The sequence below is a fragment of the Panthera onca genome, chromosome B4, assembly GCF_046562875.1.
Source record: "Panthera onca isolate mPanOnc1 chromosome B4, mPanOnc1 haplotype 2, whole genome shotgun sequence".
Lineage (NCBI taxonomy): Eukaryota > Metazoa > Chordata > Mammalia > Carnivora > Felidae > Panthera > Panthera onca.
This window is the reverse complement of record NC_138345.1, coordinates 6299218-6310306: the sequence shown is the minus strand read 5'-3', so window position 1 is coordinate 6310306 and position 11089 is coordinate 6299218. Positions and strand designations below refer to the sequence as shown.

Genomic DNA, 11089 nt, shown 5'->3' with positions numbered 1-11089 from the left:
TCAAGAGTCGGATGCTTTACCGACTGAGCCACCGAGGCTCCCATGCCTTGTGGTTTTTAAAATAGCCTTTGGTTAATATGAACTCAAAGCCCATTTGCTTCAAAGCACATTTTGTTCTTAGCCTCTTGCATTGTAAATTATGAGGATTTACTGTCCAATTTAGTGAACTACAGAAATAAATAAGACTGCTAATGTGCCCGTCCTCTGGACACCTCCCGTGGCAGCAAAGGCCAGGGTCTGAGGACAACTGTTGATCACGCAGCATGTGCTGGAAGCAATGACAACTCGATGAGATGAATCCACTTACAGCATGTGAGGACGCTTTAGGAAACACCAGGAGAACTTTTAAAAATCCTCTTTTGTTTCACTGTTTCTGCGTCTACGCTCAGCCGCGGAGACTTCTATGCAGGAGAGGAACAGCTTTAATTATTGCCATAATTTGTGATCTCCCCGCAGGGAGTTTCCAACTCTGCAGAACAAGTTTGTTTTCATTTTTGTTGTGTTTTCTTCAAGGAAAGTCAAAAAGCATAATTTGGACAAAGGGTGAAATTCTACTTCTTTTAAGATTTCCTTCTTTGCTGTGTTCTATGCAGAGTTGCTGGGCAGGAGGGTGCTCGGTTCTTTCCTGTCCTGTGGGTGAGAGTATAAATCGGTTTGGAGGTCTATGGACGCTATCCTTCCGACTTTAAAACATGCACACCCTTGACCCAGGGATTTAGGAATGTAGGAATTTAACCCCAGAAAAAAAAGTAGACAAGTATGCCAAGATGTATATCCAAAAAGCTTACAAAAAACAATAGACTCTTAAGTGCAGAGAACAAACTAGTGGTTGCCAGAGGGGAAGGAGTGAGGGGATGGGGGAAACAGGTAAAAAAGGAAGGAAGGAAGGAAGGAGAAGAAGAAAGAAAAGAAAGAAAGAAAGAAAGAAAGAAAGAAAGAAAGAAAGAAGAAAGAGGGGAGAGAAAGAAAGAGAATGAAAGAAGGGAGGGGAGGGGAAAGGAAAAGAAAGGAAAGGAAAAAAGAAAGAAAAGAAAAGAAAAGAAAAAAGAAAAAAGAGAAGAAATGGAAAACCACAAATTTCAAAAACTTTAAGCTGTGCTCAGGGTGGTGGGGACAGGTTGAGTGAGTGGGAAAGGGCCGTGGGCAGGCTTGAAATACTACAAAGAATCATGTGGGAGGCCAGGTGGAGAGAGACGGAGTTTAAAAGAATATCTATATCTATATCTATATCTATATCTATATCTATATCTATATCTATATTTATATCTATATCTAGATATATATTTAATGTGACCATTGCACATTTTTGCTCATACTAGAGCCATTTTGTCCTAATTTCTTTTTTTGTGTGTTTTTGTCTTGAAACCTTTGCTTTTTGTATTTAGCCTGGAATTCACCATCATATAGCTTCATCTTTGTTTGGAAGACATTTCACACATTCCTGTGAAGATTTTCTGACTGTCCACCATTGCGCCGATGTGCTGAGCTTTAACAAAGCACGACGTGGGGCACGATACTTCCGTGTGTGGCTTGCGGACTGAGGACTGTGTGCCTCCCTTAAGTTCCTCAGTGCTTGACGAGGCTGAGAAAAAGGCAACCCCTTCTCAGTGGGGCTGAGCTACTGTCCCCATTCTGGTGTAGACGTGATGCTGTTGGTTAAGCCCTGTGACACGAGGTTTTGAGGGCAAAACAGTGAAAAAGTTTGCGACTTATTTTCCCTCGGAAGACCGAAGCTATGTTTGGCGGGTCTATGTACCCATCAGTGCGAATGTGACTGTGTGCGTGTGTTAGTTTAGGGAAGCGTGATAGAATGTAGATCCCGTCTCTACAGCTCAGGGGGAACTTTCTGAAAAGCAAAAGCAGATCGTACCATCTGTATTTCTGTCTGAAAGACAGCGTGTCTGTCCCACTCCAAGGAGACAGATGCGCCGAGACACCTGTGGGGTTCCTGCGTCCCCATCTCTTTTTGGGAATCTGAGAAATCACCTTCATTTCAACGTCTCTCTGCCGATGGAGGACCCCACTCCCTTTCTCCCTTTGCTTGCTCTGGTCTTGGTTTTCCTGTGGGAGCATCTAAATCGTCCTTGCCTTCCTGCCTCTCTGCCCTGTCGTCCTGAGGCTTGTCTACAACCTGGCACTTACGTCATACGAAGCTGCTTTGGATTCATGAAGGGAAAAGGAATAGTTCTGTAAAGGATCACGCAGTGGATTGCGCAAGCTAGCAAATTATCAAGTACCTGTGACTCTCGGTGCAGGGCTGAGACAGGTGTCACAGACCACCTGGTTGATCTCCTTTCTTTCTCTTTAAAAAAATTTTTTTTAATGTTTATTCATTTTTGAGAGAGAGAGAAGGAGCAGGGGAGGGTCAGAGAAAGAGAGAGAGAGAGAGAGACCCAGAATCTGAAGCAGGCTCCAGGCTCTGAGCTGTCGGCACAGAGCCCAACACGGGGCTCGAACTCACGGACCGCGAGATCGTGACCTGAGCCGAAACCAGACACTTACCCGACTGAGCCACCCAGGCGCCCGGAACTCTTTTCTCTTTCAAGTGCAATGAGACAGGAGAGAATTGCATCTTCTCTGGAGGGTCACCGAGAGGTAGAACGTGGATTATCTGATTTCCGTTCAGAGGTGTTTCTACAGCAAAGTGCCAATTGAATCTACAAAGAAGCCTTTGTTTAGAACTATGGAAATCTACTAGGTTTCCATATGATTGGCCAGTCAGTCACCTAGTAAAAATTTATAGAGCACCTCCACCCATGCTGGGTCCTGGGTACGGAGCAGTGACTACGAATTCAAGGGCACCATGTGGATTTTACCTCCAATGGAGAATATGAGCATTAAGGCAATACTTCCCAGCGAGTTGAGAGCAAAAGAGAGGAAGCACAGAGACTCACGGGGGCCATATAACAGGGGAGCAAGCCCAAGTGTTTCATGACTCAGGTCTGCACGTTGGGGCAAGGAGCTGTTTATTTTCCAGGAGGATGGGGCCCTTGAAGGCAGTGTGTGAGGGGAGCGTAGGAGTTATCTCATCGATGGCCTTCTGGGGTCATTCTGTTGGGTTGTGCCCATTTGGCAGAGGAAGAAACTGAGGGTAAGAAACTTGCAGTGATTTGTTTGGAGTCGCGCAGACTGGGGGTGCGAGAAGAGCCACGTTGGGCGAGGGGCTGGGGCCGTGGTGGCTGCAGGGATAGTGGAGCCTGAGACCACCTCCTCCTGGGAGATGAGGGGCAGGCCAGCCCCAGGCACCATGGTAGGTACCTCACCCCCACCCTGCCAGGCTCCCTATGAAGCAGGTGCCAGGGGTCTGTACCCCAGCTCTCCTCTGCCAGAGAGGGTGCATCCTGCCCTCACTGTCCCTCCTGAGACATGGCCCTAACCAGAGGGTGTCTCTGGGGCCCCGAATTGGGGAATGTGGGGACACTGTCACTTTGCCAGAACGAGCTCTGGTTTTAGGTCACTTAAAACATTTTTTTTTTAATCTGCATTCATTTTTGAGAGACAGAGAGACAGAGTGCGAGCGGGGGAGGAACAGAGAGAGAGGGAGACAGAATCCGAAGCAGGCTCCAGGCTCCGAGCTGTAAGCACAGAGCCCGACGAGGGGCTCAAACCCACGAACCATGAGATCATGACCCGGAGCTGAAGTTGGACGCTCAACTGACTGAGCCGTCGATATTCGTGTACATTTTAAAATACCCACCACGGTCAAGCGAGTTAACGTGCCCATCAGCTCACACAGTTACCATCTTGTGTGCAGAGGGCGGACATCACCAACGATCTACTCTCTTAGCACACGTCAAGCACACAAACGGTATCGTTAACTACAATCCTAGCACCACACATCACATCTCTGGCACTTACTTACCTTGGCGCACCTGAAACTTTGGATGGCTGAGTTTTCTTCCCGGTTTGTTTTACATTCTGGAGAAACACACAGAACATCACGTTACCGTCTTGACCATGATGAGGGTGTGCCGTTCCGTGGTGTGACGGAAGCTTGTACGGGACAGCCGTCACACCGCCCGCCTCCAGAACTCTCTTCACCTTGCAAGACGGAAGGTCTGCACCCTTTAAACAATAACTCTGGGGAGCAGTTTTGAACCTGAACAGAGGGCTCTTAACAAACGTGATGGCTCATTTGCATCTTTGCAAAGAGGGTTTGCATGTCTAAAAGAAACTAATAGGACATACAAAGAAACAAAAAATCTCCCCTTTTCTCACGTCTGTTCCAGAGCCGGGTCGAGGTTTCGGCTCTCTCGTTTTTTCTTCACGACTATTCTTGACTGCTGACACTTATTCCAGATTGGTGACATTTATTGAACACCTACCATGTGCTGTCCTCAATGCTTTTTAAAAATGTTTTATTTATGTATTTTGAGAGAGCGAGCGAGCGAGAGAGCTCATCCACGCGCCAAGGAGAGGGAGAGAGAATCCCCATCAGTGACAGTGTGGAGCCGAATGTGGGGCTTGATCTCGTGTCTCTGGGATCATGACCTAAGCTGAAACCAAGAGTCAGACGCTCAACTGACTGAGCCACCCAGGTGCCCCTGTCCTCAATGCTTTCAATAGGAATAATCCCCAAGAAAACATGGGAGAGAAGATGTTGGTGGCATTTTTTTTAGCCCAACGATACACAGTGCAGCATTGTAGAAATGATGAAATAGGTAAACGAGAAGCATCTGACATCCTGTTGGGTAACCCTTACTCCACAAAAGAAAGAGGTAGAACCCTGCGTTGCTTGAATGGGCGTCTCCCTTTGTGAGCCTTGTTATTCTCGGGCGGTGAATGAAGGAGCTGGGCTGGATCAGGTCACGCAATCTAAAAGGGGCTGAGACAGAATTCAGACTCAGGTCCTCCGGACTCCAAAGCCAGTGCTCTCCCTGACGCCCCATGGGCTATTCCGAGATCTTAGTTACATGTGCTGTTGGATGGTAGACCAGTTTGCCCTCTGCGGGCTGCCACGGCCAGAGGACCAGAACGGACCAGAGGAGACGGCTGTGGGAGATCCGGGAGGGGCTAACAGACGTTAAACAGGACAGCACATTTTCTCATGAAATGGGAAATGAATTTATTTTACATTAAAAAAAATGTTAATGTTTATTATTTATTTTTGAGACAGAGGGACAGACAGACAGACAGAGCACGAGCAGGGAAGGGGCAGAGAGAGAGGGAGACACAGAATCTGAAGCGGGCTCCAGGCTCTGAGCTGTTTTGCCCTTATAAATACGCTGTATTGTTTTATGGCCTCACTTCTGCGTGTTACCAGGAGTCACTGAGGCCCCGTTGCACGGAGACGTGTGGTTCGAAGGGCCTGCTGGGGTTCCCTTTCCCTCTCGTTGTGTATGTCTTCTAGCTGGATGGATGCTGGTTCCCCAGCCCAGCCCCTGCCTTTGGCCCTCAGTCTCCTTTTCAGTTCAGAATGAGCCCCGCACGCATGCCCCAGACGGACAAACCGGCATCCTCTTCCAAACGGGTGCCCTTGGTGCCAACGTAAGGGAAAGAAGACAAAATGGCACGGCAGGGTCCTTGACTTACTCCGCTTCGTAGCCAAGATAGAAACTACAGATTATTCGCTCACTCTCGACAGTAATCACACGAGTACAGACCTTTGTCCACGGGTGACATTTGCCCTGGAGCACAGCGAGGGCAGGCCAACACCTGACTCAACGCTTTTGTTTCCCTTGCTCTGTGCCCTGATGTCGTTGGACGCGCGAACGCATCCCTCATCTCTGGCCGCCACACAGCACCGCAGACTGGGAGGTCTGAACCAACAGACGCTCACTGTCTCCCAGTTTCGGGGGCTGGGAGTCTGAGATTAAGGTATCCGACGGGTTGCATTCTTCTGAAGCCTCTCCTCTTGCTTGCAGATGGCCATCTTCCAGCGGTCTCCCGTCTGTACCCGTCAGGACACCAGTCATGTCAGATAAGGTCCCATCCACTTGCCTCATTTTAACGCAATTACCTCCTCCAAGGGCCTTTCTCCAGATACTGTCATATTCTGAGGGACAGAGGGTTAGGACTCGGACATGGGGGGTGAAGGGGACACCGTTCAGCCTATAACAACGGAACGGGTGCTCATTCACCCAGAGGATCCTGAAGTGTAGGGAAAGTTTTGAAAGGAGTAGAGACTTACTTAAACTGAGTAACGCAGGCAGACGGTTCGAGGCTTCCCGATTCCTACAGAGCGAATGCCTCTGACTGCCACAATCCTAGAAATGAAAGTAGCTTACAGAGAGACAAATTCAGCGTGGAGTCTGAAACTTCCTAGCCGGCCGAACACGGGAGGTGTGTTAGATTTACAAAGCCGGAAACCTGAGAACTCGGGGGATTCGGGATCTGGCATCTACACTTCCTTCAACGCCGCCTCCCACTGGTAGTAGTTAGGTACCCTCGGAGGATGGCACCCAGTGGGTGGTGGGACTCCGTTCCAGGGAAAGCAAGCCCTTTCTCCGCGTGTTGCCTTCTCCTTCCCACCACGAAATGCTTTCGTACGGAAAAGGCCATTTCCGTGGGCTGGTGAGGGGCACAGGCAGCCACTGAACCCCGGTTCCAACAGTCACCTTTGCCTCTTTAAGCTTAACTCCTACGTCTGAGCAGAGCTCAAACCCACACATGACCGAGCTCACGAACCCTAGAGCTCTCGTTCCAGATACGGGGAGGGCATGCAGAGCTGGGCACGCTCCCGGTCTGCGAATGTGCACGTAAACCCAGCCGGCCGCCGAGGCACAGCCACAGCGAAGAACGACACAAGGAGAGGTCACGGGTCAAATCAAGTCACCGGAGCTTCGCCTTGAGATTGTTTGCTTTTGTCTGATTTCAACCATCCAGGTCCCGCGGGCTCGGGTCACGGATAGACTTGAAACCGCGGGCGGGGAAGAAACTTCACCGAGTGAGTAGACACACAATGCGTCTATTTAGGGACCAAGTTTCTCTCCCCCCCCCCCCGTGCAGAGTTGGGTCACGAGGTAACCAGTTTTTCCAGGGAAAGATTTTTTTCTTCTTCCCGTCTTGATAGGAGAGGGACAAATACTATTTACTAAAGGAAAGAAGAGAGAGAGCGAGCGAGCTTGTGTCCTGACCACAAAATAACAACCCCGTAGATCACACTAACTGAAGACTCCACATCTTATAAACACAGCACGCTGCATTACTCAGCGCTGAGTTATTATGTTTCATTGCAGAGAGCAGCCGACTCCGAATATATTAATGATTCATGCTTGCCTTGGCAGAACATAATGTATACTAATCACACAGAACCAGGGTACAAGAGCACTTTAAATGCATTTGTCCAGTTAATAGTTCGACTTAATCTGATATTTCACTGGGTCACCGACCTTTTCATTGTAGGTAATGTACGGAGGAAAATGTATGGTCGGCACCGTGGTGAATCGACGGAGGGCTTTCTGGTTACCAAGCAACGTGCTCCTTAAGCTCTACGTCTGCATAATTCTGCCCAGACTTCTGTTGCTCTCGGCCGTTGAACTGAAGTGTGGCTCGGCGAGCTTGTGCGTGTGCGTGTGTGTGCGCCCGGGTGTGTTTTGGGGAGGGGAAGACACCACAGGCACAAAGTAGCTCATTGAGGCTGCTTTTTATAGGCATTAAGCAATAAGCTTCCATTATAAACAACCATGCCAGAGTTAATACTCAATAAACAGTATGGTTTATAAGCAATTAGGGACCCAGATCTCAAAAATAAGACAGTTCAGCAGAATGAGAGCAGCTACCCTAACAAAGCTTAGTCAGATACGTGGCTTGTTAAAAGTGTCATAATTCTCCTTTAAAAAGCAATTAACAGTTTGGTGTATTCGGGTCCGCCAGGCACGGTCTCTTAATCAAACGTGAACACAATCAAAGAGGCACTTCCCAGCTTTATGTAACGGATAGCCGCGTACCCAGAAAGCACAGTTGAAAAATTAAAGGGCGGATTGACGTTCCCTCCTGTCTGTTGATCAGACAGAGTCTGTTGAAGACATCAAGACGGGTCTGATAAATGCATTTTGTCGGGTTTTCAAAGAAAGCCAGCCCGCTACTCTATTTTCCCAATGTCTTTGTACTTCTTGGTAACGTTGCAGGTTGACAAAAATCTGTTTTCCAGTTCCGCCTTGAAATCGTGGCGGGTGATTGGAGACGCAACGCGCGTTTGCTGTGTGTTGTCTTTCACGACCATGAACGCAAATCCGTACTTCTTATCCTCTGCAGCCGCTGGGATTGTTTGGAGGTATTTTATAATTGGATTGGAAACTAAGTTAGAGATTTCCTTGACCTGCTGTATCGGAGGCTAATGCACCGTATTTTTAAATACACTTCTGAATGAGGTAAGCTTCCAACGCCATGCTGAGGTGCTGGGAAACTGGGCAGAGACGAATGGGTTGCCTTCCTTCCAGGGACTCACCATCCAAGACAGATTTATAATCAATGACACGTTTCCTTTTAAAGCACCATGAAATGAGCGTATCGTAGATCGATACTATTGGCATTTTAAAATCACTTATTTGACCCTTTTATCCAAAAAATATATATGTATTTTAAGTCAAGGATGGAGGGAAATGTGCAGGCAGACGAGGGAAAATATAGTGTGCAAAGGTAGTTGGTGGAAACGTCAAATTGAACACCGAATTTGAGACTTGGTTCATCTGCTGTCCTTTCTCCCCGGCGTTAGGCATTTTAGAATGTTGTTCCAGGAGGCTAGCTGTTGAAATTCCTCCATTTTATGACTGGACCCCTTTCTATCCCGCTGAACGTGTGGATAATAGAACATCAGCGTGTTCATACTTGTCAGCTCTGGGGACTCCGGGTTTGTCTGTGAGGCCACCAAACAGGATGGATAATTTCTAGTGGTCAGCGTCTCCCAATCGGTGATTTAACGGATCGCTCAACCCTGAAAATTTTGTGTATGCAGGTTTAGGGAAGAGAAATTAATATGAGGCAAAGCAATAACTGAGGGGGGGGAAACGAGGTCTAAGGACTTCTTTAACAGACAGATAGAAATGTGCAGGCTGAAGACCAAATTTTGAATGAACCAAATTTTGGAAAAACTTCCAAGCCAATCGTTCAAGACGCGGAGTTAGTTCTCAGAGTCGGGATTTGAGTGCTATCAAGCGTGGGCTGAGAAAACTCTGTTTCCCTCCCCGTGGGAAGTTTAGAAGGCCACTGTGCCAACATCACGCAGTCTCCAGCTGCAAAAGTATATACATGGTCCCTAAGCTCACCATTGTTTGTGCGTTATTTTCCTTCCGCAGCTCTTCCCTAAGTCTTTTGTACCCTGCACGCCCCAGACATTATTCTCCGCGTAGGGGGAGGGCTTCTCACTGCCCTTTGCTTCATTTTCCCCTCCTCCTCTGTACCCATTCCCTAATTCTGAGCACGCAAGGGGAAGACCAGCTGTGAGGGAGTATCCCTCAGCGTTGGAGAGAAGATGCATGTGTGCGGAATCCTAAGGGATTATTCAGGAGTGAAAAATTTCCTCTCTCGTTAGCAGAGTGTAGAGGGTGAGCCGGAGTTTGGGGAAATATATGGCGGTAGAACTCAATCCACAGAATGGAGTACAGCGTATGCTTCTTCTCCAAACAGCTCCTTATAAATGCACCTGTTTATGTAAGGTTGCACTGTTAGAAATGCATTCCTTTGGCAGTAGGGTATGGCGAGAGGATCTCCGTGAAGCCACAGTCAGCCACTCGCTGTAATTAGGCAGATTGAGTCCTCTGCAGTGTACCGAGGGTGGACTGATCGGGAGTTCCCAGGGGCTGGTGCAGAGATCCAGAGTAGAGATGCTTCCTCTCGATCCGGGAGGGGATTTGGATAAAGGAACAGTGTGAAGAAGCCGCAAGGATCCGAAACGGGACGTGGGGCAATGCTGAGTGCAGTCCGTACTCCGTGAACAAGTTTCTCTAGGGTTTTCCCTGCTAGCCAGCTCCCCCTTCCAGAAAGTGCAGAGCAGAGTTACCAACCCCTGTGCTGCTTCCTCCCTAACTGACTTTGTTCCCTTGGAGTCAGCTTAGTCCTAGTGGACACTGAATTCTCAGTGGGGTGGGTGGCGGGATTTATTGAAGTGAGAAGCATAGTAATACGTATTGACAGTGGCAATGAAGAGGTCAATATTGACCTCCGGGGACAGTAAATCCTGACATTCGCTGAACCACGACGTCGATATTCCGAGGGTGGTGTCAGAAGATGTGCCCTTGATGTGCTCCCCAGAAGAAGCTGGAAACACCTTTTCAGGGAGTACGTGCCTGTAGCTTGGCTGTTCCACTTTTACACTAACTGTGTAAAGTGTGCAGGAACGGAGAGTTTTGGGGAAATGGCATTGCTGCTTTTTTTTATTTTCGAAAAGATAAAGACACTATTGCCTATCAGAAACACATCTGCCTTTTAATTTTAATTTTTTAAAATATTTTTAATGTGGAGTGCCTGAGTGGCTCAGTCGGTGAAGCGTCTGACTTCAGCTCGGGTCACGATCTCACGGTTCGTGGGTTCGAGCCCCGCGTCGGGCTCTGTGATGACAGCTCGGAGCCTGGAGCCTGTTTCCGATTCCGCATCTCCCTCTCTCGCTGCCCCCTCCCCCGCTGGTGCTCTGTCTCTCTGTCTCCAAAAATAAACATTAAAAAAAAATTTGAAAATATTTTTAATGTTTACTTATTTTGAGAGAGGGGGAGGAGCAGCGAGAGAGGGAGAGAGAGAATCCCAAGCAGGCTCTGCGCTGTCAGCACAGAGCCGAACGTGGGGCTCAAACCCACAAACCTCGAGATCGTGACCTGAGCCGAAATCGGGTCAGATGCTCAACCGACTGAGCCACCCAGTGACTAATTACTTTTAATTTTTGACTGTGACGTCCTTCTTCTACGCAACACACAGGGAACAGGCGGCAGAGGCAGGAGGGAATGGCTGATCGGATCTGTGTGTGCACCAAGCTGTCCACGGCTCCGGCTGTCGAGGCCCCGTTACTCTCCCAAGCAGCGGTGCACGTTCACGCATTGATTTTCCATCTACCTTCTTTAAATGAAGCTTTCCTTCCCCCGATGAAGTATTAAGCCATTGAATAAAAACCAACATCAGAGAGAGTCTGTTAAAAAGAAACCTTCCCTGCCTGTCCTGG

The 11089-nt window shown here is 48.4% G+C and overlaps 1 long non-coding RNA gene across 1 annotated transcript; it reads right to left on the bottom strand.

Moving 5' to 3' along the window:
- Nucleotides 1–362: 362 nt before the first annotated feature.
- Nucleotides 363–6541, bottom strand: LOC132660399 (uncharacterized). The gene is made up of 4 exons (XR_013556579.1): nucleotides 6131–6541; nucleotides 3863–3918; nucleotides 2503–2657; nucleotides 363–630 (listed from the first exon to the last, which is right to left on the bottom strand). It is a non-coding gene; the product is annotated as an uncharacterized LOC132660399 (long non-coding RNA).
- Nucleotides 6542–11089: the final 4548 nt, after the last annotated feature.